Source organism: Electrophorus electricus, chromosome 4 (assembly GCF_041902795.1).
Source record: "Electrophorus electricus isolate QZ-2024a chromosome 4, ASM4190279v1, whole genome shotgun sequence".
NCBI lineage: Eukaryota > Metazoa > Chordata > Actinopteri > Gymnotiformes > Gymnotidae > Electrophorus > Electrophorus electricus.
The window spans coordinates 27,644,452-27,672,433 of NC_137500.1; the positions used below are offsets into that span (position 1 = coordinate 27,644,452).

The following is a 27,982-nucleotide window of genomic DNA, read 5'->3' on the forward strand; positions in this document are numbered from 1 at the left end:
ATCTGTGCTTGACAGTATCCAAGGCCTCAGGTATAAACAGGAATGGACAGGTATGGACATATATGTAATTATTAAAATATATAATATATTACAATATATAAATAGTATATACCTAAACAATATATACAGTATATACCTAAACAATATATTATATTGTTGAGATATTATTGCTTTTGGCTTTTTCCCATGCATTATTGTTTTTTATACCATTCATTTGATTATGACTATAGCTTCCCCCAAAAATGATAGTCATTTTCATCGCTTCTCGGCCTTTTGGCTAAGATCAAGTGTAGTATATGTTCTTATCAGTTCGGATTTTACAAACAGATTTTACGCTTGTGGAGAACGCTGCTGCGCTTGGGCTTTTTAATAGCTTTTAGTGAGGCCAAGGGTGATCTTATGTGCAGATCTAGGACGCTTGCCCTCTGGTTCCGCATGTGATCCCTTGGTCTCTTTTATTGTTTTATTTGATTTTTAGCATTTTATGGTGTTTTTTGTTTGTTTTAGCCCCAGCTCATCCTGACGACGAGGACAATGACAACAACGAGGCCAGCAGGGGGAGGACCTCCAAGGACAGAGGAAGCTGCCGGCGTGGGGGACCAGCACCAGCTCCAGCTCCAGCTCCGGGACCAGCCAGCGATGGCAATGGGGTGGCTCCTTGCTGCACAGTGCAGGCAGCAGAGGCCCCGGCAGAGACCCTGACAGTCAGCAGGACCTCCCTGGCGGGACCGGGTCTGAGAGCAGGCGGAGGCCTGCTCAACACGGCCCGGTTCCGCTGGAGGAACCCGGAGGAGGGGGCCCGCTTTACAGAGCAGGTCCCCATCATATGGGAGGTCCTGTTCGACTGCTTCGGGCTCCACCCCGGGGCCCTCATTTGTGCTCAGCGCAATGGTGGGCAGCACTACTTTGTTGTGACAATGGCGAGTGATGCCGCCTACAGGAGGGTCCTGGAGCTGGAGGAGAAATTGAGGGACCATCCGCTGGGGAAGTACTATGTACTTGAGCCCTTGTGGGACGGAGACCGGCAGATGGTCACCATTCACTTCTTCAACCACCACGTCTCAGCAGCAGAAGTGAGACAATTCATGGCCAGATATGGGGATGTCCTCCCAGGAGAGTGTATGGTCCGGGATGAGCTGGGGATTTGGAACGGGTGTCGCCAGCTTTTAATGACATTTAAAAAGGACAACAACGGCGATGTACCCCCCGGGTGTACCCCCCGCCTACTTCTCGGTGGCGGGGAATAGGGCGTACCTGTTCTTTAGGGGGCAGCCTGCTTTCTGCGGTTTGTAGGAATTGCTGGGGGCCGGGGCACCTGGCCAAAGACTGCAAGAACCCTCACTGGTGCAGGGCATGCGAGGGGGAGGGACATTTGGCGCACTCCTGCCCCGGACAGGCAAGATCCTATGCCACATTATTGGCAGGGGGCGGGAGTGCGGCCCTGAACGCCAGGAAGTTCGGGGGGGAGGAACTGGAGTCTGTTGAAGAGATAACCCCCCCGGAGCAAGTAGAAGAAGACCTTCCCCCACCCGCGGCCCTTATGACGTCATCACAGGCGGAGGCCAGGACCCCGGCCCTGAGCCAAACCCCTCGGCCTTCGGAGGCTTTTTTCCCAAAAGTGGAAGAAAGGTAAAGCCTACTGGAGCATGGGTGGCGTTCATTCTTCAGGCATGGGAATCTTGTTGGGGGACCACGCCTTTGAGAAGGTAAGACCCTTCATTATCATTCAAGGGACGGCGATGGGGATGGACGCCACCTGGAAAGGCCAACACCTGAGGGCAATATGTGCCTATGCTCCGGTAGAGGCCTCTGCCCGAATTGCTTTTTTTGATGCACTGGCCCCGTTCTGTGTCATAAACAGACACCTTTTTATAGCAGGTGACTTTAACGTTTTTTTGGAAGGGTGTGTGGATGTCAGCTGTAAACATTTCCGAAAGCTGCTTCGCGAATTCAGCCTTACGGACTGTTTTAAGAAGTGCAACCCCGGAGATCCGGGCCACACCTGGCATAACAGTCGAGGAGCATCAAGCCACCTAGATTACATCTTGGCGTCGCCCTCCGTGGCTTTTAAAAAGGTCTCCTTGACTCCACGATGGTACTCTGACCACTCGGTGGTAGAGGCCAGTGCTTCCATTAATGCACCTGCAGTAGGCAGGGGTTATTGGAAGCTTAACATGCAGGTCTTGGAGGAAGCAGAGTTCTAATCTATTTTTAAAGACCACTTTGTGGCCTGGTGAGGCTGCAAAGATGGTTATCCCTCTCCATCGGTTTGGTGGAAGCACGTGAAAGAGTGGGTTCGTGCTCTAACCATCCATTATTGCCGCCGGCGCAAGGCCGAAAGGCTGGGTCGAGTCCGGGAGTTGGAGAGGCAACTTAAACCACAATACGCTGGTTGGAATAACAGAAGGGAGCTTGACCTCGACAGAGTGCAGGCCCTTAGAGCGGAGCTCAGGGCTCTGCACGAGGGGTCGGCGGCAGCTCTCCTGTTCAATGCCAGATTGCAGCTGGCTGAGGAAAACGAGCGCTGCACGGCTTCCTTTTTTCAAAAGGTCCTACAGGCTTGTGAAGAGCGATGTTTTACATTGCTCAAAGACTTGGACCCAGCCCAGATGATGGGGATTGCACATGATTTTTATTGTAAACTTTTTAACAAAAGATGCACAGACAATGAAGTAGGGGAGCAGTTTTTGACCAATTTTAATGTTTGCCTTCCGAGCATCATCTGGGACAGCTTAGAGGCCCCCGTTACTCTGGCAGAATTGATGGGGGTACTTGGCAAGATGTAAGGTCCCTGGCCTGGATGGACTCCCGGTAGAGTTTTACTCTACCTTTTGGGATGCCCTAGGGCCAGAGAGAGTGGAGGTAGCCGAGGATGTGCACCAGCAGGGTCTGCTCACTGAGAGCATGCGGTCCGGGGCACTCTCTTTTGTATAAGAAGGGCGATCCTACAGATCTCGCCAACTGGATGCCCCTGACTATGCTTTGCGTTGATGTAAAAATCTTTGCAAAGGCCCTGACCGAACGTCTGAAATGAGCCATGTCACTCTTGGTTCACGGCGACCAGACCTGTGGGGTCCCAGGGAGATCGGCAACCTGAAACCTCCATTTAATCAGGGATGCCATCTCCTGGGTTGAGGACAGAAATGTCCCTCTGGCGCTTGTGAGCTTAGACCAGGAGAAGGCGTTTGACCAGGTGGACCACAGCTTCCTGGAGAGGGTGTTGATGAAGCTAGGGTTTGGGCCCTTTTTCTTAAGGTGGTTTAAGACATTGTACGCTGGGGTGGGAAGCCGTGTCTCCATCAACGGCTACCTCAGCGAACTAGTCCTGCAAGTGAGTGGAGTTAGACAGGGATGTCCTCTTTCTCCCCTCCTCTACGCGCTTTACATCGAACCACTTGCGGCCGCCATAATGGCCCACCCGGAAATAGATGGTCTCCCCCTCCAGGGGGGCAGAGGTGCTGTGGTAAAGCTGGCCCAGTACACTACGTTGTTCGTGTGCTCGGACCAGTCGCTCAGGCACGCCTTGGACATAGTGCGGGCGTTCAGAGAAGCCTCCGGTGCCACACTAAACCTCGGCAAGTCGGTTGCCAAGTATTTCGGCTGCTGGAGGTATAGGAGGGCGAGCCCACCAGCGACGGGCCCTTGAAAATCTTGGGGGTCCACTTCACATCTGAAGGGGCTGCCCGGGTAAACTGGGAAGAGCGTCTTGCTCTTGCCTGTAAAAAGTTGGGGCTGTGGAAGTCCAGGTCCCTGTCCTTCCTAGGCAAAGTATTAGCATTGAAAGTCGATGTGCTTCCCTCACTGCTCTACTTGGCCCATGTGTATCCTATGCCTCGCGCTATGTAGCGAGGCTTAACCAAAGACGTTTTCAATCTCGTCTGGGGGGGGCAAGTATGATTATGTTAAGAGGGAAGTTATGTACCTGGGAAAGGACAAGGGTGGGAGGGATGCCCCTGAATTCCCTCTCAAGCTAGACTACCTGTTCTTCGCACAGCTCTGTGCGCGGTTGGCTGCTCCCCTCGAGCACCCCCATCAGTATTTTATTCAGTTGTGGCTGTCCTGGCCATTGCGTAAAGTGATAAGCACGTGGTCTAACTCCGGCCCCAAGACTGAGATGCTGCTGGAGCACTATGACCATATGGTGAGATGGAGCAAGTCGCTTCCAGCGGGTATGCGGCCCGAGTCCCTTACCAAGCACAGGTTACTGTATCAGACTATGCTTGAGGCACAGGGGACTTGCACGGTTGTGGGCCTGGATGAGGACACTTGGTCCAGAGTACAGCTGAAAGGTTTAGACAACCGGCTGCAGGACCTGAATTGGCGGTGTGTTCACGGAAAGCTGCCAGTCAGGGATGTCCTGTACAGGCATGGGCTCACCAGACACCTGCACTGCCCAAGGCCCAACTGTGCCGGGGAAGAAACTCTCCGGCATGTGTTTTGGGACTGAGGGTATGCACGGGATGTCTGGAGTAAGGTAGCCGACCTGTGCAGGGCATTAGACCCGCAGTTTCAATTGACCTTTGAGAAGGTCATATGGGGGTGGCCCCAGGACACCAGGCCATCCTTCGCGCCCCGGATATGGGAGCTGGTAAGCATTTCCAAAAAAGAACTATGGAATGCGAGGACCAGCCTCATCCAAAAAGGAACGCACCTGGATACCTGGGGATTACATAAAAAGGTATGTGCGGATTTGAAATTTAGGATGGAGCATGACGTCATCCGGTGGGGCTACCACGCGGCGAAGGAGAGGTGGAAGGGCCTCTTTGAGCTGTAGGCCCCCCGGAGTCTTTATAGGCTTTTAGTTGAAAAAAGGTTTTAAACTTAGCTGAGACTCTGCTCCAGCCGGTGGTCTGTTAGGTGGTTTTTAACCACCATGGTAGAATTAGCTAGATAGAACATTGTTTTAGGTATACTTGTATGTCCTGTTTTTTAGTAATAAGTGTGTGTACTTATGTTTAAAAACAAGCACTGTACTAACAGTACTAAAACATTTCTAGCACTTATTTTTATTGTATGGGTTTTTAGTGTGTGTGTTATCCGTTTTATTAACATTGGGCATATTTTTAGCTTAGACATTGTTTTATTTCTACCATGGTGGTAGTATCTTAGAATCTTAGGACTGTTCTTATTGTCTGTCTTTTATGGAGAGGCCGTTTTAACAGTTTTATTGTTTTACTCGGTTGCCCAGGCGCAGCCGGGCCGAGGAGCGATCTTTTATGGGACATTTTACCACGGTCTTTTATACGAACTTTTTAGTATATGCCCCCCGTGTAATTGGTACACGGGGGGCTGTGGTATATTAATGTCCTGGACTTTTAAATATTGTATTTTATGTGGATTGATGACTTTTATTATTATTAATGTTTTATTTGTATTGTATGATTTATTGAATAAAATAAATCCGAAGCGTGATCATTGCTGGTTGAAAACTTTACCCAATACCCCACTTGGATGACTTGAAAAATAGTCAGCCATGGCAATTTTTGCTAGTCTCTTTGGAGACTTGTCAAATTGTGAAAGTCGTTATTGTTACTGATTTGTTTTTTGTTTGGAAAGTCATAGTGTTATTGTTGGTTGTTCTTCTGTTTATTGCTTTCTTGTGTTTGTGCTGGTGAGATTTTGTTTGTTTTTATAATTCACTGTCCACTGTGTTGGGTGCACAGTCTATGCAAGTTTACAATCCCATTATATTTCTTGAGCAGTTTAGTTGATTCTTTTTTTGTTTTGTTGAGGTAATTTGGGAATGATGGTATCTTAATGGCAAGTGTCTCCTTTCTGTCTGCTGGCTTCTTGAGCTATTATTTACCCTGGCAAATGCCTGTACTCACTTGTATGGGCAGCATGCACATGATGTTCCATATTTCATTCCTCCTGTACTCATTGTTCCCTCCTTGACTCCGCCTTTACAGTGCTATAATTTCCATGATCCTTTTTGCTGTTGCCCATGCATTATTGTTTTTTTATGCCATTAGTTTGATCATGACTATAGCTTCCCCCCAAAATGATATTTATACATTTGATGTTTTTTGGCTACTTGAACATACAGCAATTCATTTGTGCATGATGTCAAAACAGATTCCATTCATGAGTTTCTCTGTGCGGATCCTATGTACTTTTCCTTCTGGATTGCTGTCTTATTCTTTCGCAGAGGCAATATCGTAGCTTATGAGGTTTATCCGAAGCGTGATCATTGCTGTTTGAAAACTTTACCCAATACCCTGCTTGGCTGACTTGAAAAATAGTCAGCCATGGCAATTTTTGCTAGTCTCCTTGGAGACTTGTCAAATTGTGAAAGTCATTATTGTTACTGATTTGTTTTTTGTTTGGAAAGTCATAGTGTTATTGTTGGTTGTTTTTCTGTTTATTGCTTTCTTCTGTTTGTGCTGGTGAGATTTTGTTTGTTTTTATAATTCACTGTCCACTGTGTTGGGTGCACAGTCTATGCAAGTTTACAATCCCATTATATTTCTTGAGCAGTTTAGTTGATTCTTTTTTTGTTTTGTTGAGGTAATTTGGGAATGATGGTATCTTAATGGCAAGTGACTCCTGTCTGTCTGCTGGCTTCTTGAGCTATTATTTACCCTGGCAAATGCCTGTACACACTTGTATGGGCAGCATGCACATGATGTTCCATATTTCATTCCTCCTGTACTCATTGTTCCCTCCTTGACTCCGCCTTTACAGTGCTATAATTCCCATGATCCTTTTTGCTGTTGCCCATGCATTATTGTTTTTTTATGCCATTAGTTTGATCATGACTATAGCTTCCCCCCAAAATGATATTTATACATTTGATGTTTTTTGGCTGCTTGAACATACAGCAATTCATTTGTGCATGATGTCAAAACAGATTCCATTCATGAGTTTCTCTGTGCAGATCCTATGTACTTTTCCTTCTGGATTGCTGTCTTATTCTTTCGCAGAGGCAATATCGTAGCTTATGAGGTTTATCCGAAGCGTGATCATTGCTGTTTGAAAACTTTACCCAATACCCTGCTTGGATGACTTGAAAAATAGTCAGCCATGGCAATTTTTGCTAGTCTCTTTGGAGACTTGTCAAATTGTGAAAGTCATTATTGTTACTGATTTGTTTTTTGTTTGGAAAGTCATAGTGTTATTGTTGGTTGTTCTTCTGTTTATTGCTTTCTTCTGTTTGTGCTGGTGAGATTTTGTTTGTTTTTATAATTCACTGTCCACTGTGTTTGGTGCACAGTCTATGCAAGTTTACAATCCCATTATATTTCTTGAGCAGTTTAGTTGATTCTTTTTTTGTTTTGTTGAGGTAATTTGGGAATGATGGTATCTTAATGGCAAGTGTCTCCTTTCTGTCTGCTGGCTTCTTGAGCTATTATTTACCCTGGCAAATGCCTGTACTCACTTGTATGAGCAGCATCCACATGATGTTCCATATTTCATTCCTCCTGCACTCATTGTTCCCTACTTTGACTCCGCCTTTACAGTGCTATAATTCCCATGATCCTTTTTGCTGTTGCCCATGCATTATTGTTTTTTTATGCCATTAGTTTGATCATGACTATAGCTTCCCCCCAAAATGATATTTATACATTTGATGTTTTTTGGCTACTTGAACATACAGCAATTCATTTGTGCATGATGTCAAAACAGATTCCATTCATGAGTTTCTCTGTGCAGATCCTATCTACTTTTCCTTCTGGATTGCTGTCTTATTCCTTCGTAGAGGCAATATCGTAGCTTATGAGGTTTATCCGAAGCGTGATCATTGCTGGTTGAAAACTTTACCCAATACCCCGCTTGGATGACTTGAAACATAGTCAGCCATGGCAATTTTTGCTAGTCTCTTTGGAGACTTGTCAAATTGTGAAAGTCGTTATTGTTACTGATTTGTTTTTTGTTTGGAAAGTCATAGTGTTATTGTTGGTTGTTCTTCTGTTTATTGCTTTCTTGTGTTTGTGCTGGTGAGATTTTGTTTGTTTTTATAATTCACTGTCCACTGTGTTGGGTGCACAGTCTATGCAAGTTTACAATCCCATTATATTTCTTGAGCAGTTTAGTTGATTCTTTTTTTGTTTTGTTGAGGTAATTTGGGAATGATGGTATCTTAATGGCAAGTGTCTCCTTTCTGTCTGCTGGCTTCTTGAGCTATTATTTACCCTGGCAAATGCCTGTACTCACTTGTATGGGCAGCATGCACATGATGTTCCATATTTCATTCCTCCTGTACTCATTGTTCCCTCCTTGACTCCGCCTTTACAGTGCTATAATTTCCATGATCCTTTTTGCTGTTGCCCATGCATTATTGTTTTTTTATGCCATTAGTTTGATCATGACTATAGCTTCCCCCCAAAATGATATTTATACATTTGATGTTTTTTGGCTACTTGAACATACAGCAATTCATTTGTGCATGATGTCAAAACAGATTCCATTCATGAGTTTCTCTGTGCGGATCCTATGTACTTTTCCTTCTGGATTGCTGTCTTATTCTTTCGCAGAGGCAATATCGTAGCTTATGAGGTTTATCCGAAGCGTGATCATTGCTGTTTGAAAACTTTACCCAATACCCTGCTTGGATGACTTGAAAAATAGTCAGCCATGGCAATTTTTGCTAGTCTCCTTGGAGACTTGTCAAATTGTGAAAGTCATTATTGTTACTGATTTGTTTTTTGTTTGGAAAGTCATAGTGTTATTGTTGGTTGTTTTTCTGTTTATTGCTTTCTTCTGTTTGTGCTGGTGAGATTTTGTTTGTTTTTATAATTCACTGTCCACTGTGTTGGGTGCACAGTCTATGCAAGTTTACAATCCCATTATATTTCTTGAGCAGTTTAGTTGATTCTTTTTTTGTTTTGTTGAGGTAATTTGGGAATGATGGTATCTTAATGGCAAGTGACTCCTGTCTGTCTGCTGGCTTCTTGAGCTATTATTTACCCTGGCAAATGCCTGTACACACTTGTATGGGCAGCATGCACATGATGTTCCATATTTCATTCCTCCTGTACTCATTGTTCCCTCCTTGACTCCGCCTTTACAGTGCTATAATTCCCATGATCCTTTTTGCTGTTGCCCATGCATTATTGTTTTTTTATGCCATTAGTTTGATCATGACTATAGCTTCCCCCCAAAATGATATTTATACATTTGATGTTTTTTGGCTACTTGAACATACAGCAATTCATTTGTGCATGATGTCAAAACAGATTCCATTCATGAGTTTCTCTGTGCGGATCCTATGTACTTTTCCTTCTGGATTGCTGTCTTATTCTTTCGCAGAGGCAATATCGTAGCTTATGAGGTTTATCCGAAGCGTGATCATTGCTGTTTGAAAACTTTACCCAATACCCTGCTTGGATGACTTGAAAAATAGTCAGCCATGGCAATTTTTGCTAGTCTCTTTGGAGACTTGTCAAATTGTGAAAGTCATTATTGTTACTGATTTGTTTTTTGTTTGGAAAGTCATAGTGTTATTGTTGGTTGTTCTTCTGTTTATTGCTTTCTTCTGTTTGTGCTGGTGAGATTTTGTTTGTTTTTATAATTCACTGTCCACTGTGTTTGGTGCACAGTCTATGCAAGTTTATAGTCCCATTATATTTCCTGAGCAGTTTAGTTGATTCTTTTTTGTTTTGTTGAGACAATATCGGAATGATGGTATCTTAATGGCAAGTGACTCCTTTCTGTCTGCTGGCTTCTTGAGCTATTATTTACCCTGGCAAATGCCTGTACTCACTTGTATGAGCAGCATCCACATGATGTTCCATATTTCATTCCTCCTGTACTCATTGTTCCCTACTTGACTCCGCCTTTACAGTGCTATAATTCCCATGATCCTTTTTGCTGTTGCCCATGCATTATTGTTTTTTTATGCCATTAGTTTGATCATGACTATAGCTTCCCCCCAAAATGATATTTATACATTTGATGTTTTTTGGCTGCTTGAACATACAGCAATTCATTTGTGCATGATGTCAAAACAGATTCCATTCATGAGTTTCTCTGTGCAGATCCTATGTACTTTTCCTTCTGGATTGCTGTCTTATTCTTTCGCAGAGGCAATATCGTAGCTTATGAGGTTTATCCGAAGCGTGATCATTGCTGTTTGAAAACTTTACCCAATACCCTGCTTGGATGACTTGAAAAATAGTCAGCCATGGCAATTTTTGCTAGTCTCCTTGGAGACTTGTCAAATTGTGAAAGTCATTATTGTTACTGATTTGTTTTTTGTTTGGAAAGTCATAGTGTTATTGTTGGTTGTTCTTCTGTTTATTGCTTTCTTCTGTTTGTGCTGGTGAGATTTTGTTTGTTTTTATAATTCACTGTCCACTGTGTTTGGTGCACTGTCTATGCAAGTTTAAAATCCCATTATATTTCTTGAGCAGTTTAGTTGATTCTTTTTTTGTTTTGTTGAGGTAATTTGGGAATGATGGTATCTTAATGGCAAGTGTCTCCTTTCTGTCTGCTGGCTTCTTGAGCTATTATTTACCCTGGCAAATGCCTGTACTCACTTGTATGAGCAGCATCCACATGATTTTCCATATTTCATTCCTCCTGCACTCATTGTTCCCTACTTTGACTCCGCCTTTACAGTGCTATAATTCCCATGATCCTTTTTGCTGTTGCCCATGCATTATTGTTTTTTTATGCCATTAGTTTGATCATGACTATAGCTTCCCCCCAAAATGATATTTATACATTTGATGTTTTTTGGCTACTTGAACATACAGCAATTCATTTGTGCATGATGTCAAAACAGATTCCATTCATGAGTTTCTCTGTGCAGATCCTATCTACTTTTCCTTCTGGATTGCTGTCTTATTCTTTCGTAGAGGCAATATCGTAGCTTATGAGGTTTATCCGAAGCGTGATCATTGCTGGTTGAAAACTTTACCCAATACCCCGCTTGGATGACTTGAAACATAGTCAGCCATGGCAATTTTTGCTAGTCTCTTTGGAGACTTGTCAAATTGTGAAAGTCGTTATTGTTACTGATTTGTTTTTTGTTTGGAAAGTCATAGTGTTATTGTTGGTTGTTCTTCTGTTTATTGCTTTCTTGTGTTTGTGCTGGTGAGATTTTGTTTGTTTTTATAATTCACTGTCCACTGTGTTGGGTGCACAGTCTATGCAAGTTTACAATCCCATTATATTTCTTGAGCAGTTTAGTTGATTCTTTTTTTGTTTTGTTGAGGTAATTTGGGAATGATGGTATCTTAATGGCAAGTGTCTCCTTTCTGTCTGCTGGCTTCTTGAGCTATTATTTACCCTGGCAAATGCCTGTACTCACTTGTATGGGCAGCATGCACATGATGTTCCATATTTCATTCCTCCTGTACTCATTGTTCCCTCCTTGACTCCGCCTTTACAGTGCTATAATTCCCATGATCCTTTTTGCTGTTGCCCATGCATTATTGTTTTTTTATGCCATTAGTTTGATCATGACTATAGCTTCCCCCCAAAATGATATTTATACATTTGATGTTTTTTGGCTACTTGAACATACAGCAATTCATTTGTGCATGATGTCAAAACAGATTCCATTCATGAGTTTCTCTGTGCGGATCCTATGTACTTTTCCTTCTGGATTGCTGTCTTATTCTTTCGCAGAGGCAATATCGTAGCTTATGAGGTTTATCCGAAGCGTGATCATTGCTGTTTGAAAACTTTACCCAATACCCTGCTTGGATGACTTGAAAAATAGTCAGCCATGGCAATTTTTGCTAGTCTCCTTGGAGACTTGTCAAATTGTGAAAGTCATTATTGTTACTGATTTGTTTTTTGTTTGGAAAGTCATAGTGTTATTGTTGGTTGTTTTTCTGTTTATTGCTTTCTTCTGTTTGTGCTGGTGAGATTTTGTTTGTTTTTATAATTCACTGTCCACTGTGTTGGGTGCACAGTCTATGCAAGTTTACAATCCCATTATATTTCTTGAGCAGTTTAGTTGATTCTTTTTTTGTTTTGTTGAGATAATATGGGAATGATGGTATCTTAATGGCAAGTGACTCCTTTCTGTCTGCTGGCTTCTTGAGCTATTATTTACCCTGGCAAATGCCTGTACTCACTTGTATGAGCAGCATCCACATGATGTTCCATATTTCATTCCTCCTGTACTCATTGTTCCCTCCTTGACTCCGCCTTTATAATGCTATAATTCCCATGATCCTTTTTGCTGTTGCCCATGCATTATTGTTTTTTTATGCCATTAGTTTGATCATGACTATAGCTTCCCCCCAAAATGATATTTATACATTTGATGTTTTTTGGCTACTTGAACATACAGCAATTCATTTGTGCATGATGTCAAAACAAATTCAATTCTTGAGTTTCTCTGTGCAGATCCTATGTACTTTTCCTTCTGGATTGCTGCCTTATTCTTTCGCAGAGGCAATATCGTAGCTTATGAGGTTTATCCGAAGCGTGATCATTGCTGGTTGAAAACTTTACGCAATACCCCGCTTGGATGACTTGGAAAATAGTCAGCCATGGCAATTTTTGCTAGTCTCTTTGGAGACTTGTCAAATTGTGAAAGTCATTATTGTTACTGATTTGTTTTTTGTTTGGAAAGTCATAGTGTTATTGTTGGTTGTTCTTTTGTTTATTGCTTTCTTATGTTTGTGCTGGAGAGATTTTGTTTGTTTTTATAATTCACTGTCCACTGTGTTGGGTGCACAGTCTATGCAAGTTTACAATCCCATTATATTTCTTGAGCAGTTTAGTTGATTCTTTTTTTGTTTTGTTGAGATAATATGGGAATGATGGTATCTTAATGGCAAGTGACTCCTTTCTGTCTGCTGGCTTCTTGAGCTATTATTTACCCTGGCAAATGCCTGTACTCACTTGTATGGGCAGCATCCACATGATGTTCCATATTTCATTCCTCCTGCACTCATTGTTCCCTACTTTGACTCCGCCTTTACAGTGCTATAATTCCCATGATCCTTTTTGCTGTTGCCCATGCATTATTGTTTTTTTATGCCATTAGTTTGATCATGACTATAGCTTCCCCCCAAAATGATATTTATACATTTGATGTTTTTTGGCTACTTGAACATACAGCAATTCATTTGTGCATGATGTCAAAACAGATTCCATTCATGAGTTTCTCTGTGCGGATCCTATGTACTTTTCCTTCTGGATTGCTGTCTTATTCTTTCGTAGAGGCAATATCGTAGCTTATGAGGTTTATCCGAAGTGTGATCATTGCTGGTTGAAAACTTTACCCAATACCCCGCTTGGATGACTTGAAACATAGTCAGCCATGGCAATTTTTGCTAGTCTCTTTGGAGACTTGTCAAATTGTGAAAGTCGTTATTGTTACTGATTTGTTTTTTGTTTGGAAAGTCATAGTGTTATTGTTGGTTGTTCTTCTGTTTATTGCTTTCTTGTGTTTGTGCTGGTGAGATTTTGTTTGTTTTTATAATTCACTGTCCACTGTGTTGGGTGCACAGTCTATGCAAGTTTACAATCCCATTATATTTCTTGAGCAGTTTAGTTGATTCTTTTTTTGTTTTGTTGAGGTAATTTGGGAATGATGGTATCTTAATGGCAAGTGTCTCCTTTCTGTCTGCTGGCTTCTTGAGCTATTATTTACCCTGGCAAATGCCTGTACTCACTTGTATGGGCAGCATGCACATGATGTTCCATATTTCATTCCTCCTGTACTCATTGTTCCCTCCTTGACTCCGCCTTTACAGTGCTATAATTTCCATGATCCTTTTTGCTGTTGCCCATGCATTATTGTTTTTTTATGCCATTAGTTTGATCATGACTATAGCTTCCCCCCAAAATGATATTTATACATTTGATGTTTTTTGGCTACTTGAACATACAGCAATTCATTTGTGCATGATGTCAAAACAGATTCCATTCATGAGTTTCTCTGTGCGGATCCTATGTACTTTTCCTTCTGGATTGCTGTCTTATTCTTTCGCAGAGGCAATATCGTAGCTTATGAGGTTTATCCGAAGCGTGATCATTGCTGGTTGAAAACTTTACCCAATACCCCGCTTGGATGACTTGGAAAATAGTCAGCCATGGCAATTTTTGCTAGTCTCTTTGGAGACTTGTCAAATTGTGAAAGTCATTATTGTTACTGATTTGTTTTTTGTTTGGAAAGTCATAGTGTTATTGTTGGTTGTTCTTCTGTTTATTGCTTTCTTATGTTTGTGCTGGAGAGATTTTGTTTGTTTTTATAATTCACTGTCCACTGTGTTGGGTGCACAGTCTATGCAAGTTTACAATCCCATTATATTTGTTGAGCAGTTTAGTTGATTCTTTTTTTGTTTTGTTGAGATAATATGGGAATGATGGTATCTTAATGGCAAGTGACTCCTGTCTGTCTGCTGGCTTCTTGAGCTATTATTTACCCTGGCAAATGCCTGTACTCACTTGTATGGGCAGCATGCACATGATGTTCCATATTTCATTCCTCCTGTACTCATTGTTCCCTACTTGACTCCGCCTTTACAGTGCTATAATTCCTATGATCCTTTTTGCTGTTGCCCATGCATTATTGTTTTTTTATGCCATTAGTTTGATCATGACTATAGCTTCCCCCCAAAATGATATTTATACATTTGATGTTTTTTGGCTACTTGAACATACAGCAATTCATTTGTGCATGATGTCAAAACAGATTCCATTCATGAGTTTCTCTGTGCAGATCCTATGTACTTTTCCTTCTGGATTGCTGTCTTATTCTTTTGCAGAGGCAATATCGTACCTTATGAGGTTTATCCGAAGCATGATCATTGCTGGTTGAAAACTTTACCCAATACCCTGCTTGGATGACTTGAAAAATAGTCAGCCATGGCAATTTTTGCTAGTCTCTTTGGAGACTTGTCAAATTGTGAAAGTCATTATTGTTACTGATTTGTTTTTTGTTTGGAAAGTCATAGTGTTATTGTTGGTTGTTCTTCTGTTTATTGCTTTCTTGTGTTTGTGCTGGTGAGATTTTGTTTGTTTTTATAATTCACTGTCCACTGTGTTGGGTGCACAGTCTATGCAAGTTTACAATCCCATTATATTTCTTGAGCAGTTTAGTTGATTCTTTTTTTGTTTTGTTGAGGTAATTTGGGAATGATGGTATCTTAATGGCAAGTGTCTCCTTTCTGTCTGCTGGCTTCTTGAGCTATTATTTACCCTGGCAAATGCCTGTACTCACTTGTATGGGCAGCATGCACATGATGTTCCATATTTCATTCCTCCTGTACTCATTGTTCCCTCCTTGACTCCGCCTTTACAGTGCTATAATTTCCATGATCCTTTTTGCTGTTGCCCATGCATTATTGTTTTTTTATGCCATTAGTTTGATCATGACTATAGCTTCCCCCCAAAATGATATTTATACATTTGATGTTTTTTGGCTACTTGAACATACAGCAATTCATTTGTGCATGATGTCAAAACAGATTCCATTCATGAGTTTCTCTGTGCGGATCCTATGTACTTTTCCTTCTGGTTTGCTGTCTTATTCTTTCGCAGAGGCAATATCGTAGCTTATGAGGTTTATCCGAAGCGTGATCATTGCTGTTTGAAAACTTTACCCAATACCCTGCTTGGATGACTTGAAAAATAGTCAGCCATGGCAATTTTTGCTAGTCTCCTTGGAGACTTGTCAAATTGTGAAAGTCATTATTGTTACTGATTTGTTTTTTGTTTGGAAAGTCATAGTGTTATTGTTGGTTGTTTTTCTGTTTATTGCTTTCTTCTGTTTGTGCTGGTGAGATTTTGTTTGTTTTTATAATTCACTGTCCACTGTGTTGGGTGCACAGTCTATGCAAGTTTACAATCCCATTATATTTCTTGAGCAGTTTAGTTGATTCTTTTTTTGTTTTGTTGAGATAATATGGGAATGATGGTATCTTAATGGCAAGTGACTCCTTTCTGTCTGCTGGCTTCTTGAGCTATTATTTACCCTGGCAAATGCCTGTACTCACTTGTATGAGCAGCATCCACATGATGTTCCATATTTCATTCCTCCTGTACTCATTGTTCCCTCCTTGACTCCGCCTTTATAATGCTATAATTCCCATGATCCTTTTTGCTGTTGCCCATGCATTATTGTTTTTTTATGCCATTAGTTTGATCATGACTATAGCTTCCCCCCAAAATGATATTTATACATTTGATGTTTTTTGGCTACTTGAACATACAGCAATTCATTTGTGCATGATGTCAAAACAAATTCAATTCTTGAGTTTCTCTGTGCAGATCCTATGTACTTTTCCTTCTGGATTGCTGCCTTATTCTTTCGCAGAGGCAATATCGTAGCTTATGAGGTTTATCCGAAGCGTGATCATTGCTGGTTGAAAACTTTACCCAATACCCCGCTTGGATGACTTGGAAAATAGTCAGCCATGGCAATTTTTGCTAGTCTCTTTGGAGACTTGTCAAATTGTGAAAGTCATTATTGTTACTGATTTGTTTTTTGTTTGGAAAGTCATAGTGTTATTGTTGGTTGTTCTTCTGTTTATTGCTTTCTTATGTTTGTGCTGGAGAGATTTTGTTTGTTTTTATAATTCACTGTCCACTGTGTTGGGTGCACAGTCTATGCAAGTTTACAATCCCATTATATTTCTTGAGCAGGTTAGTTGATTCTTTTTTTGTTTTGTTGAGATAATATGGGAATGATGGTATCTTAATGGCAAGTGACTCCTGTCTGTCTGCTGGCTTCTTGAGCTATTATTTACCCTGGCAAATGCCTGTACTCACTTGTATGGGCAGCATGCACATGATGTTCCATATTTCATTCCTCCTGTACTCATTGTTCCCTACTTGACTCCGCCTTTACAGTGCTATAATTCCTATGATCCTTTTTGCTGTTGCCCATGCATTATTGTTTTTTTATGCCATTAGTTTGATCATGACTATAGCTTCCCCCCAAAATGATATTTATACATTTGATGTTTTTTGGCTACTTGAACATACAGCAATTCATTTGTGCATGATGTCAAAACAGATTCCATTCATGAGTTTCTCTGTGCAGATCCTATGTACTTTTCCTTCTGGATTGCTGTCTTATTCTTTTGCAGAGGCAATATCGTACCTTATGAGGTTTATCCGAAGCATGATCATTGCTGGTTGAAAACTTTACCCAATACCCTGCTTGGATGACTTGAAAAATAGTCAGCCATGGCAATTTTTGCTAGTCTCTTTGGAGACTTGTCAAATTGTGAAAGTCATTATTGTTACTGATTTGTTTTTTGTTTGGAAAGTCATAGTGTTATTGTTGGTTGTTCTTCTGTTTATTGCTTTCTTATGTTTGTGCTGGAGAGATTTTGTTTGTTTTTATAATTCACTGTCCACTGTGTTGGGTGCACAGTCTATGCAAGTTTACAATCCCATTATATTTCTTGAGCAGTTTAGTTGATTCTTTTTTTGTTTTGTTGAGATAATATGGGAATGATGGTATCTTAATGGCAAGTGACTCCTTTCTGTCTGCTGGCTTCTTGAGCTATTATTTACCCTGGCAAATGCCTGTACTCACTTGTATGGGCAGCATGCACATGATGTTCCATATTTCATTCCTCCTGTACTCATTGTTCCCTCCTTGACTCCGCCTTTACAGTGCTATAATTCCCATGATCCTTTTTGCTGTTGCCCATGCATTATTGTTTTTTTATGCCATTAGTTTGATCATGACTATAGCTTCCCCCCAAAATGATATTTATACATTTGATGTTTTTTGGCTACTTGAACATACAGCAATTCATTTGTGCATGATGTCAAAAAAGATTCCATTCATGAGTTTCTCTGTGCAGATCCTATGTACTTTTCCTTCTGAATTGCTGTCTTATTTTTTCGCAGAGGCAATATCGTATCTTATGAGGTTTATCCGAAGCGTGATCATTGCTGGTTGAAAACTTTACCCAATACCCCGCTTGGATGACTTGGAAAATAGTCAGCCATGGCAATTTTTGCTAGTCTCTTTGGAGACTTGTCAAATTGTGAAAGTCATTATTGTTACTGATTTGTTTTTTGTTTGGAAAGTCATAGTGTTATTGTTGGTTGTTCTTCTGTTTATTGCTTTCTTGTGTTTGTGCTGGTGAGATTTTGTTTGTTTTTATAATTCACTGTCCACTGTGTTGGGTGCACAGTCTATGCAAGTTTACAATCCCATTATATTTCTTGAGCAGTTTAGTTGATTCTTTTTTTGTTTTGTTGAGGTAATTTGGGAATGATGGTATCTTAATGGCAAGTGTCTCCTTTCTGTCTGCTGGCTTCTTGAGCTATTATTTACCCTGGCAAATGCCTGTACTCACTTGTATGGGCAGCATGCACATGATGTTCCATATTTCATTCCTCCTGTACTCATTGTTCCCTCCTTGACTCCGCCTTTACAGTGCTATAATTTCCATGATCCTTTTTGCTGTTGCCCATGCATTATTGTTTTTTTATGCCATTAGTTTGATCATGACTATAGCTTCCCCCCAAAATGATATTTATACATTTGATGTTTTTTGGCTACTTGAACATACAGCAATTCATTTGTGCATGATGTCAAAACAGATTCCATTCATGAGTTTCTCTGTGCGGATCCTATGTACTTTTCCTTCTGGATTGCTGTCTTATTCTTTCGCAGAGGCAATATCGTAGCTTATGAGGTTTATCCGAAGCGTGATCATTGCTGTTTGAAAACTTTACCCAATACCCTGCTTGGATGACTTGAAAAATAGTCAGCCATGGCAATTTTTGCTAGTCTCCTTGGAGACTTGTCAAATTGTGAAAGTCATTATTGTTACTGATTTGTTTTTTGTTTGGAAAGTCATAGTGTTATTGTTGGTTGTTTTTCTGTTTATTGCTTTCTTCTGTTTGTGCTGGTGAGATTTTGTTTGTTTTTATAATTCACTGTCCACTGTGTTGGGTGCACAGTCTATGCAAGTTTACAATCCCATTATATTTCTTGAGCAGTTTAGTTGATTCTTTTTTTGTTTTGTTGAGATAATATGGGAATGATGGTATCTTAATGGCAAGTGACTCCTTTCTGTCTGCTGCCTTCTTGAGCTATTATTTACCCTGGCAAATGCCTGTACTCACTTGTATGAGCAGCATCCACATGATGTTCCATATTTCATTCCTCCTGTACTCATTGTTCCCTCCTTGACTCCGCCTTTATAATGCTATAATTCCCATGATCCTTTTTGCTGTTGCCCATGCATTATTGTTTTTTTATGCCATTAGTTTGATCATGACTATAGCTTCCCCCCAAAATGATATTTATACATTTGATGTTTTTTGGCTACTTGAACATACAGCAATTCATTTGTGCATGATGTCAAAACAAATTCAATTCTTGAGTTTCTCTGTGCAGATCCTATGTACTTTTCCTTCTGGATTGCTGCCTTATTTTTTCGCAGAGGCAATATCGTAGCTTATGAGGTTTATCCGAAGCGTGATCATTGCTGGTTGAAAACTTTACCCAATACCCCGCTTGGATGACTTGGAAAATAGTCAGCCATGGCAATTTTTGCTAGTCTCTTTGGAGACTTGTCAAATTGTGAAAGTCATTATTGTTACTGATTTGTTTTTTTTTTGGAAAGTCATAGTGTTATTGTTGGTTGTTCTTCTGTTTATTGCTTTCTTATGTTTGTGCTGGAGAGATTTTGTTTGTTTTTATAATTCACTGTCCACTGTGTTGGGTGCACAGTCTATGCAAGTTTACAATCCCATTATATTTCTTGAGCAGTTTAGTTGATTCTTTTTTTGTTTTGTTGAGATAATATGGGAATGATGGTATCTTAATGGCAAGTGACTCCTGTCTGTCTGCTGGCTTCTTGAGCTATTATTTACCCTGGCAAATGCCTGTACTCACTTGTATGGGCAGCATGCACATGATGTTCCATATTTCATTCCTCCTGTACTCATTGTTCCCTACTTGACTCTGCCTTTACAGTGCTATAATTCCTATGATCCTTTTTGCTGTTGCCCATGCATTATTGTTTTTTTATGCCATTAGTTTGATCATGACTATAGCTTCCCCCCAAAATGATATTTATACATTTGATGTTTTTTGGCTACTTGAACATACAGCAATTCATTTGTGCATGATGTCAAAACAGATTCCATTCATGAGTTTCTCTGTGCAGATCCTATGTACTTTTCCTTCTGGATTGCTGTCTTATTCTTTTGCAGAGGCAATATCGTACCTTATGAGGTTTATCCGAAGCATGATCATTGCTGGTTGAAAACTTTACCCAATACCCTGCTTGGATGACTTGAAAAATAGTCAGCCATGGCAATTTTTGCTAGTCTCTTTGGAGACTTGTCAAATTGTGAAAGTCATTATTGTTACTGATTTGTTTTTTGTTTGGAAAGTCATAGTGTTATTGTTGGTTGTTCTTCTGTTTATTGCTTTCTTATGTTTGTGCTGGAGAGATTTTGTTTGTTTTTATAATTCACTGTCCACTGTGTTGGGTGCACAGTCTATGCAAGTTTACAATCCCATTATATTTCTTGAGCAGTTTAGTTGATTCTTTTTTTGTTTTGTTGAGATAATATGGGAATGATGGTATCTTAATGGCAAGTGACTCCTTTCTGTCTGCTGGCTTCTTGAGCTATTATTTACCCTGGCAAATGCCTGTACTCACTTGTATGGGCAGCATGCACATGATGTTCCATATTTCATTCCTCCTGTACTCATTGTTCCCTCCTTGACTCCGCCTTTACAGTGCTATAATTCCCATGATCCTTTTTGCTGTTGCCCATGCATTATTGTTTTTTTATGCCATTAGTTTGATCATGACTATAGCTTCCCCCCAAAATGATATTTATACATTTGATGTTTTTTGGCTACTTGAACATACAGCAATTCATTTGTGCATGATGTCAAAACAGATTCCATTCTTGAGTTTCTCTGTGCAGATCCTATGTACTTTTCCTTCTGGATTGCTGTCTTATTCTTTTGCAGATGCAATATCGTACCTTATGAGGTTTATCCGAAGCATGATCATTGCTGGTTGAAAACTTTACCCAATACCCCGCTTGGATGACTTGAAAAATAGTCAGCTATGGCGATTTTTGCTAGTCTCTTTGGAGACTTGTCGAATTGTGAAAGTCATTATTGTTACTGATTTGTTTTTTGTTTGGAAAGTGATAGTGTTATTGTTGGTTGTTCTTCTGTTTAATGCTTTCTTCTGTTTGTGCTGGAGAGATTTTGTTTGTTTTTATAATTCACTGTCCACTGAGTTGGCTGCACAGTCTATGCAAGTTTACAATCCCATTATATTTCTTGAGCAGTTTAGTTGATTCTTTTTTTGTTTTGTTGAGGTAATTTGGGAATGATGGTATCTTAATGGCAAGTGACTCCTGTCTGTCTGCTGGTTTCTTGAGCTATTATTTACCCTGGCAAATGCCTGTACACACTTGTATGGGCAGCATGCACATGATGTTCCATATTTCATTCCTCCTGTACTCATTGTTCCCTCCTTGACTCCGCCTTTATAATGCTATAATTCCCATGATCCTTTTTGCTGTTGCCCATGCATTATTGTTTTTTTATGCCATTAGTTTGATCATGACTATAGCTTCCCCCCAAAATGATATTTATACATTTGATGTTTTTTGGTTACTTGAACATACAGCAATTCATTTGTGCATGATGTCAAAACAGATTCCATTCATGAGTTTCTCTGTGCAGATCCTATGTACTTTTCCTTCTGGATTGTTGTCTTATTCTTTCGCAGAGGCAATATCGTAGCTTATGAGGTTTATCCGAAGCGTGATCATTGCTGGTTGAAAACTTTACCCAATACCCTGCTTGGATGACTTGAAAAATAGTCAGCCATGGCAATTTTTGCTAGTCTCTTTGGAGACTTGTCAAATTGTGAAAGTCATTATTGTTACTGATTTGTTTTTTGTTTGGAAAGTGATAGTGTTATTGTTGGTTGTTCTTCTGTTTATTGCTTTCTTCTGTTTGTGCTGGAGAGATTTTGTTTGTTTTTATAATTCACTGTCCACTGAGTTGGCTGCACAGTCTATGCAAGTTTACAATCCCATTATATTTCTTGAGCAGTTTAGTTGATTCTTTTTTTGTTTTGTTGAGGTAATTTGGGAATGATGGTATCTTAATGGCAAGTGACTCCTGTCTGTCTGCTGGCTTCTTGAGCTATTATTTACCCTGGCAAATGCCTGTACTCACTTGTATGGGCAGCATGCACATGATGTTCCATATTTCATTCCTCCTGTACTCATTGTTCCCTACTTGACTCCGCCTTTACAGTGCTATAATTCCCATGATCCTTTTTGCTGTTGCCCATGCATTATTGTTTTTTTATGCCATTAGTTTGATCATGACTATAGCTTCCCCCCAAAATGATATTTATACATTTGATGTTTTTTGGTTACTTGAACATACAGCAATTCATTTGTGCATGATGTCAAAACAGATTCCATTCATGAGTTTCTCTGTGCAGATCCTATGTACTTTTCCTTCTGGATTGTTGTCTTATTCTTTCGCAGAGGCAATATCGTAGCTTATGAGGTTTATCCGAAGCGTGATCATTGCTGGTTGAAAACTTTACCCAATACCCTGCTTGGATGACTTGAAAAATAGTCAGCCATGGCAATTTTTGCTAGTCTCTTTGGAGACTTGTCAAATTGTGAAAGTCATTATTGTTACTGATTTGTTTTTTGTTTGGAAAGTCATAGTGTTTTTGTTGGTTGTTCTTCTGTTTATTGCTTTCTTATGTTTGTGCTGGAGAGATTTTGTTTGTTTTTATAATTCACTGTCCACTGTGTTGAGTGCACAGTCTATGCAAGTTTACAATCCCATTATATTTCTTGAGCAGTTTAGTTGATTCTTTTTTTGTTTTGTTGAGATAATATGGGAATGATGGTATCTTAATGGCAAGTGACTCCTGTCTGTCTGCTGGCTTCTTGAGCTATTATTTACCCTGGCAAATGCCTGTACTCACTTGTATGGGCAGCATGCACATGATGTTCCATATTTCATTCCTCCTGTACTCATTGTTCCCTCCTTGACTCCGCCTTTACAGTGCTATAATTCCCATGATCCTTTTTGCTGTTGCCCATGCATTATTGTTTTTTTATGCCATTAGTTTGATCATGACTATAGCTTCCCCCCAAAATGATATTTATACATTTGATGTTTTTTGGCTACTTGAACATACAGCAATTCATTTGTGCATGATGTCAAAACAGATTCCATTCATGAGTTTCTCTGTGCAGATCCTATGTACTTTTCCTTCTGGATTGCTGTCTTATTCTTTCGCAGAGGCAATATCGTAGCTTATGAGGTTTATCCGAAGCGTGATCATTGCTGGTTGAAAACTTTACCCAATACCCCGCTTGGATGACTTGAAAAATAGTCAGCCATGGCAATTTTTGCTAGTCTCTTTGGAGACCTGTCAAATTGTGAAAGTCATTATTGTTACTGATTTGTTTTTTGTTTGGAAAGTCATAGTGTTATTGTTGGTTGTTCTTCTGTTTATTGCTTTCTTATGTTTGTGCTGGAGAGATTTTGTTTGTTTTTATAATTCACTGTCCACTGTGTTGGGTGCACAGTCTATGCAAGTTTACAATCCCATTATATTTCTTGAGCAGTTTAGTTGATTCTTTTTTTGTTTTGTTGAGATAATATGGGAATGATGGTATCTTAATGGCAAGTGACTCCTTTCTGTCTGCTGGCTTCTTGAGCTATTATTTACCCTGGCAAATGCCTGTACTCACTTGTATGGGCAGCATGCACATGATGTTCCATATTTCATTCCTCCTGTACTCATTGTTCCCTCCTTGACTCCGCCTTTACAGTGCTATAATTTCCATGATCCTTTTTGCTGTTGCCCATGCATTATTGTTTTTTTATGCCATTAGTTTGATCATGACTATAGCTTCCCCCCAAAATGATATTTATACATTTGATGTTTTTTGGCTACTTGAACATACAGCAATTCATTTGTGCATGATGTCAAAACAGATTCCATTCATGAGTTTCTCTGTGCGGATCCTATGTACTTTTCCTTCTGGATTGCTGTCTTATTCTTTCGCAGAGGCAATATCGTAGCTTATGAGGTTTATCCGAAGCGTGATCATTGCTGTTTGAAAACTTTACCCAATACCCTGCTTGGATGACTTGAAAAATAGTCAGCCATGGCAATTTTTGCTAGTCTCCTTGGAGACTTGTCAAATTGTGAAAGTCATTATTGTTACTGATTTGTTTTTTGTTTGGAAAGTCATAGTGTTATTGTTGGTTGTTTTTCTGTTTATTGCTTTCTTCTGTTTGTGCTGGTGAGATTTTGTTTGTTTTTATAATTCACTGTCCACTGTGTTGGGTGCACAGTCTATGCAAGTTTACAATCCCATTATATTTCTTGAGCAGTTTAGTTGATTCTTTTTTTGTTTTGTTGAGATAATATGGGAATGATGGTATCTTAATGGCAAGTGACTCCTTTCTGTCTGCTGGCTTCTTGAGCTATTATTTACCCTGGCAAATGCCTGTACTCACTTGTATGAGCAGCATCCACATGATGTTCCATATTTCATTCCTCCTGTACTCATTGTTCCCTCCTTGACTCCGCCTTTATAATGCTATAATTCCCATGATCCTTTTTGCTGTTGCCCATGCATTATTGTTTTTTTATGCCATTAGTTTGATCATGACTATAGCTTCCCCCCAAAATGATATTTATACATTTGATGTTTTTTGGCTACTTGAACATACAGCAATTCATTTGTGCATGATGTCAAAACAAATTCAATTCTTGAGTTTCTCTGTGCAGATCCTATGTACTTTTCCTTCTGGATTGCTGCCTTATTCTTTCGCAGAGGCAATATCGTAGCTTATGAGGTTTATCCGAAGCGTGATCATTGCTGGTTGAAAACTTTACCCAATACCCCGCTTGGATGACTTGGAAAATAGTCAGCCATGGCAATTTTTGCTAGTCTCTTTGGAGACTTGTCAAATTGTGAAAGTCATTATTGTTACTGATTTGTTTTTTGTTTGGAAAGTCATAGTGTTATTGTTGGTTGTTCTTCTGTTTATTGCTTTCTTATGTTTGTGCTGGAGAGATTTTGTTTGTTTTTATAATTCACTGTCCACTGTGTTGGGTGCACAGTCTATGCAAGTTTACAATCCCATTATATTTCTTGAGCAGTTTAGTTGATTCTTTTTTTGTTTTGTTGAGATAATATGGGAATGATGGTATCTTAATGGCAAGTGACTCCTGTCTGTCTGCTGGCTTCTTGAGCTATTATTTACCCTGGCAAATGCCTGTACTCACTTGTATGGGCAGCATACACATGATGTTCCATATTTCATTCCTCCTGTACTCATTGTTCCCTACTTGACTCCGCCTTTACAGTGCTATAATTCCTATGATCCTTTTTGCTGTTGCCCATGCATTATTGTTTTTTTTATGCCATTAGTTTGATCATGACTATAGCTTCCCCCCAAAATGATATTTATACATTTGATGTTTTTTGGCTACTTGAACATACAGCAATTCATTTGTGCATGATGTCAAAACAGATTCCATTCATGAGTTTCTCTGTGCAGATCCTATGTACTTTTCCTTCTGGATTGCTGTCTTATTCTTTTGCAGAGGCAATATCGTACCTTATGAGGTTTATCCGAAGCATGATCATTGCTGGTTGAAAACTTTACCCAATACCCTGCTTGGATGACTTGAAAAATAGTCAGCCATGGCAATTTTTGCTAGTCTCTTTGGAGGCTTGTCAAATTGTGAAAGTCATTATTGTTACTGATTTGTTTTTTGTTTGGAAAGTCATAGTGTTATTGTTGGTTGTTCTTCTGTTTATTGCTTTCTTATGTTTGTGCTGGAGAGATTTTGTTTGTTTTTATAATTCACTGTCCACTGTGTTGGGTGCACAGTCTATGCAAGTTTACAATCCCATTATATTTCTTGAGCAGTTTAGTTGATTCTTTTTTTGTTTTGTTGAGATAATATGGGAATGATGGTATCTTAATGGCAAGTGACTCCTTTCTGTCTGCTGGCTTCTTGAGCTATTATTTACCCTGGCAAATGCCTGTACTCACTTGTATGGGCAGCATGCACATGATGTTCCATATTTCATTCCTCCTGTACTCATTGTTCCCTCCTTGACTCCGCCTTTACAGTGCTATAATTCCCATGATCCTTTTTGCTGTTGCCCATGCATTATTGTTTTTTTATGCCATTAGTTTGATCATGACTATAGCTTCCCCCCAAAATGATATTTATACATTTGATGTTTTTTGGCTACTTGAACATACAGCAATTCATTTGTGCATGATGTCAAAACAGATTCCATTCTTGAGTTTCTCTGTGCAGATCCTATGTACTTTTCCTTCTGGATTGCTGTCTTATTTTTTTGCAGAGGCAATATCGTACCTTATGAGGTTTATCCGAAGCATGATCATTGCTGGTTGAAAACTTTACCCAATACCCTGCTTGGATGACTTGAAAAATAGTCAGCCATGGCGATTTTTGCTAGTCTCTTTGGAGACTTGTCGAATTGTGAAAGTCATTATTGTTACTGATTTGTTTTTTGTTTGGAAAGTGATAGTGTTATTGTTGGTTGTTCTTCTGTTTAATGCTTTCTTCTGTTTGTGCTGGAGAGATTTTGTTTGTTTTTATAATTCACTGTCCACTGAGTTGGCTGCACAGTCTATGCAAGTTTACAATCCCATTATATTTCTTGAGCAGTTTAGTTGATTCTTTTTTTGTTTTGTTGAGGTAATTTGGGAATGATGGTATCTTAATGGCAAGTGACTCCTGTCTGTCTGCTGGTTTCTTGAGCTATTATTTACCCTGGCAAATGCCTGTACACACTTGTATGGGCAGCATGCACATGATGTTCCATATTTCATTCCTCCTGTACTCATTGTTCCCTCCTTGACTCCGCCTTTACAGTGCTATAATTCCCATGATCCTTTTTGCTGTTGCCCATGCATTATTGTTTTTTTATGCCATTAGTTTGATCATGACTATAGCTTCCCCCCAAAATGATATTTATACATTTGATGTTTTTTGGCTACTTGAACATACAGCAATTCATTTGTGCATGATGTCAAAAAAGATTCCATTCATGAGTTTCTCTGTGCAGATCCTATGTACTTTTCCTTCTGAATTGCTGTCTTATTTTTTCGCAGAGGCAATATCGTAGCTTATGAGGTTTATCCGAAGCGTGATCATTGCTGGTTGAAAACTTTACCCAATACCCCGCTTGGATGACTTGGAAAATAGTCAGCCATGGCAATTTTTGCTAGTCTCTTTGGAGACTTGTCAAATTGTGAAAGTCATTATTGTTACTGATTTGTTTTTTGTTTGGAAAGTCATAGTGTTATTGTTGGTTGTTCTTCTGTTTATTGCTTTCTTGTGTTTGTGCTGGTGAGATTTTGTTTGTTTTTATAATTCACTGTCCACTGTGTTGGGTGCACAGTCTATGCAAGTTTACAATCCCATTATATTTCTTGAGCAGTTTAGTTGATTCTTTTTTTGTTTTGTTGAGGTAATTTGGGAATGATGGTATCTTAATGGCAAGTGTCTCCTTTCTGTCTGCTGGCTTCTTGAGCTATTATTTACCCTGGCAAATGCCTGTACTCACTTGTATGGGCAGCATGCACATGATGTTCCATATTTCATTCCTCCTGTACTCATTGTTCCCTACTTGACTCTGCCTTTACAGTGCTATAATTCCTATGATCCTTTTTGCTGTTGCCCATGCATTATTGTTTTTTTATGCCATTAGTTTGATCATGACTATAGCTTCCCCCCAAAATGATATTTATACATTTGATGTTTTTTGGCTACTTGAACATACAGCAATTCATTTGTGCATGATGTCAAAACAGATTCCATTCATGAGTTTCTCTGTGCAGATCCTATGTACTTTTCCTTCTGGATTGCTGTCTTATTCTTTTGCAGAGGCAATATCGTACCTTATGAGGTTTATCCGAAGCATGATCATTGCTGGTTGAAAACTTTACCCAATACCCTGCTTGGATGACTTGAAAAATAGTCAGCCATGGCAATTTTTGCTAGTCTCTTTGGAGACT

The 27,982-nt window shown here is 39.8% G+C and overlaps 30 non-coding genes and 1 pseudogene across 30 annotated transcripts; all 31 read left to right on the forward strand.

Moving 5' to 3' along the window:
* The first annotated feature begins 257 nt into the window (after positions 1-257).
* On the forward strand, positions 258-401 carry LOC113581752 (U2 spliceosomal RNA; annotated as a pseudogene).
* Positions 402-5,363: 4,962 nt separating this feature from the next.
* On the forward strand, positions 5,364-5,502 carry LOC145657793 (U4 spliceosomal RNA). The gene has a single exon (XR_014123668.1). It is a non-coding gene; the product is annotated as a U4 spliceosomal RNA (small nuclear RNA).
* A 634-nt stretch (positions 5,503-6,136) lies between these two features.
* LOC113581754 (U4 spliceosomal RNA) lies at positions 6,137-6,277 on the forward strand. Its single transcript, XR_003411101.3, has one exon. It is a non-coding gene; the product is annotated as a U4 spliceosomal RNA (small nuclear RNA).
* Positions 6,278-6,911: 634 nt separating this feature from the next.
* Positions 6,912-7,052, forward strand: LOC113569415 (U4 spliceosomal RNA). The gene has a single exon (XR_003409760.2). It is a non-coding gene; the product is annotated as a U4 spliceosomal RNA (small nuclear RNA).
* A 635-nt stretch (positions 7,053-7,687) lies between these two features.
* LOC118240999 (U4 spliceosomal RNA) lies at positions 7,688-7,828 on the forward strand. Its single transcript, XR_004775772.2, has one exon. It is a non-coding gene; the product is annotated as a U4 spliceosomal RNA (small nuclear RNA).
* A 634-nt stretch (positions 7,829-8,462) lies between these two features.
* Positions 8,463-8,603, forward strand: LOC145657701 (U4 spliceosomal RNA). The gene has a single exon (XR_014123576.1). It is a non-coding gene; the product is annotated as a U4 spliceosomal RNA (small nuclear RNA).
* A 634-nt stretch (positions 8,604-9,237) lies between these two features.
* LOC118240998 (U4 spliceosomal RNA) lies at positions 9,238-9,378 on the forward strand. Its single transcript, XR_004775771.2, has one exon. It is a non-coding gene; the product is annotated as a U4 spliceosomal RNA (small nuclear RNA).
* A 633-nt stretch (positions 9,379-10,011) lies between these two features.
* LOC145657702 (U4 spliceosomal RNA) lies at positions 10,012-10,152 on the forward strand. Its single transcript, XR_014123577.1, has one exon. It is a non-coding gene; the product is annotated as a U4 spliceosomal RNA (small nuclear RNA).
* A 635-nt stretch (positions 10,153-10,787) lies between these two features.
* LOC145657674 (U4 spliceosomal RNA) lies at positions 10,788-10,928 on the forward strand. The gene has a single exon (XR_014123550.1). It is a non-coding gene; the product is annotated as a U4 spliceosomal RNA (small nuclear RNA).
* Positions 10,929-11,562: 634 nt separating this feature from the next.
* Positions 11,563-11,703, forward strand: LOC145657703 (U4 spliceosomal RNA). The gene has a single exon (XR_014123578.1). It is a non-coding gene; the product is annotated as a U4 spliceosomal RNA (small nuclear RNA).
* A 634-nt stretch (positions 11,704-12,337) lies between these two features.
* Positions 12,338-12,478, forward strand: LOC145657683 (U4 spliceosomal RNA). Its single transcript, XR_014123559.1, has one exon. It is a non-coding gene; the product is annotated as a U4 spliceosomal RNA (small nuclear RNA).
* Positions 12,479-13,113: 635 nt separating this feature from the next.
* Positions 13,114-13,254, forward strand: LOC145657697 (U4 spliceosomal RNA). The gene has a single exon (XR_014123572.1). It is a non-coding gene; the product is annotated as a U4 spliceosomal RNA (small nuclear RNA).
* A 634-nt stretch (positions 13,255-13,888) lies between these two features.
* LOC145657812 (U4 spliceosomal RNA) lies at positions 13,889-14,029 on the forward strand. Its single transcript, XR_014123686.1, has one exon. It is a non-coding gene; the product is annotated as a U4 spliceosomal RNA (small nuclear RNA).
* A 634-nt stretch (positions 14,030-14,663) lies between these two features.
* LOC145657747 (U4 spliceosomal RNA) lies at positions 14,664-14,804 on the forward strand. The gene has a single exon (XR_014123622.1). It is a non-coding gene; the product is annotated as a U4 spliceosomal RNA (small nuclear RNA).
* A 634-nt stretch (positions 14,805-15,438) lies between these two features.
* LOC145657704 (U4 spliceosomal RNA) lies at positions 15,439-15,579 on the forward strand. Its single transcript, XR_014123579.1, has one exon. It is a non-coding gene; the product is annotated as a U4 spliceosomal RNA (small nuclear RNA).
* Positions 15,580-16,213: 634 nt separating this feature from the next.
* On the forward strand, positions 16,214-16,354 carry LOC145657813 (U4 spliceosomal RNA). The gene has a single exon (XR_014123687.1). It is a non-coding gene; the product is annotated as a U4 spliceosomal RNA (small nuclear RNA).
* Positions 16,355-16,988: 634 nt separating this feature from the next.
* Positions 16,989-17,129, forward strand: LOC145657748 (U4 spliceosomal RNA). The gene has a single exon (XR_014123623.1). It is a non-coding gene; the product is annotated as a U4 spliceosomal RNA (small nuclear RNA).
* Positions 17,130-17,763: 634 nt separating this feature from the next.
* LOC145657691 (U4 spliceosomal RNA) lies at positions 17,764-17,904 on the forward strand. Its single transcript, XR_014123566.1, has one exon. It is a non-coding gene; the product is annotated as a U4 spliceosomal RNA (small nuclear RNA).
* A 634-nt stretch (positions 17,905-18,538) lies between these two features.
* LOC145657705 (U4 spliceosomal RNA) lies at positions 18,539-18,679 on the forward strand. Its single transcript, XR_014123580.1, has one exon. It is a non-coding gene; the product is annotated as a U4 spliceosomal RNA (small nuclear RNA).
* A 634-nt stretch (positions 18,680-19,313) lies between these two features.
* Positions 19,314-19,454, forward strand: LOC145657807 (U4 spliceosomal RNA). Its single transcript, XR_014123681.1, has one exon. It is a non-coding gene; the product is annotated as a U4 spliceosomal RNA (small nuclear RNA).
* Positions 19,455-20,088: 634 nt separating this feature from the next.
* Positions 20,089-20,229, forward strand: LOC145657749 (U4 spliceosomal RNA). The gene has a single exon (XR_014123624.1). It is a non-coding gene; the product is annotated as a U4 spliceosomal RNA (small nuclear RNA).
* Positions 20,230-20,863: 634 nt separating this feature from the next.
* Positions 20,864-21,004, forward strand: LOC145657792 (U4 spliceosomal RNA). The gene has a single exon (XR_014123667.1). It is a non-coding gene; the product is annotated as a U4 spliceosomal RNA (small nuclear RNA).
* Positions 21,005-21,638: 634 nt separating this feature from the next.
* On the forward strand, positions 21,639-21,779 carry LOC145657667 (U4 spliceosomal RNA). The gene has a single exon (XR_014123543.1). It is a non-coding gene; the product is annotated as a U4 spliceosomal RNA (small nuclear RNA).
* A 634-nt stretch (positions 21,780-22,413) lies between these two features.
* On the forward strand, positions 22,414-22,554 carry LOC145657668 (U4 spliceosomal RNA). The gene has a single exon (XR_014123544.1). It is a non-coding gene; the product is annotated as a U4 spliceosomal RNA (small nuclear RNA).
* Positions 22,555-23,188: 634 nt separating this feature from the next.
* Positions 23,189-23,329, forward strand: LOC145657794 (U4 spliceosomal RNA). The gene has a single exon (XR_014123669.1). It is a non-coding gene; the product is annotated as a U4 spliceosomal RNA (small nuclear RNA).
* Positions 23,330-23,963: 634 nt separating this feature from the next.
* LOC145657706 (U4 spliceosomal RNA) lies at positions 23,964-24,104 on the forward strand. The gene has a single exon (XR_014123581.1). It is a non-coding gene; the product is annotated as a U4 spliceosomal RNA (small nuclear RNA).
* Positions 24,105-24,738: 634 nt separating this feature from the next.
* Positions 24,739-24,879, forward strand: LOC145657814 (U4 spliceosomal RNA). Its single transcript, XR_014123688.1, has one exon. It is a non-coding gene; the product is annotated as a U4 spliceosomal RNA (small nuclear RNA).
* Positions 24,880-25,514: 635 nt separating this feature from the next.
* On the forward strand, positions 25,515-25,655 carry LOC145657775 (U4 spliceosomal RNA). The gene has a single exon (XR_014123650.1). It is a non-coding gene; the product is annotated as a U4 spliceosomal RNA (small nuclear RNA).
* Positions 25,656-26,289: 634 nt separating this feature from the next.
* Positions 26,290-26,430, forward strand: LOC145657784 (U4 spliceosomal RNA). Its single transcript, XR_014123659.1, has one exon. It is a non-coding gene; the product is annotated as a U4 spliceosomal RNA (small nuclear RNA).
* Positions 26,431-27,064: 634 nt separating this feature from the next.
* LOC145657808 (U4 spliceosomal RNA) lies at positions 27,065-27,205 on the forward strand. Its single transcript, XR_014123682.1, has one exon. It is a non-coding gene; the product is annotated as a U4 spliceosomal RNA (small nuclear RNA).
* Positions 27,206-27,839: 634 nt separating this feature from the next.
* Positions 27,840-27,980, forward strand: LOC145657751 (U4 spliceosomal RNA). Its single transcript, XR_014123626.1, has one exon. It is a non-coding gene; the product is annotated as a U4 spliceosomal RNA (small nuclear RNA).
* The last annotated feature ends 2 nt before the right edge of the window (positions 27,981-27,982 follow it).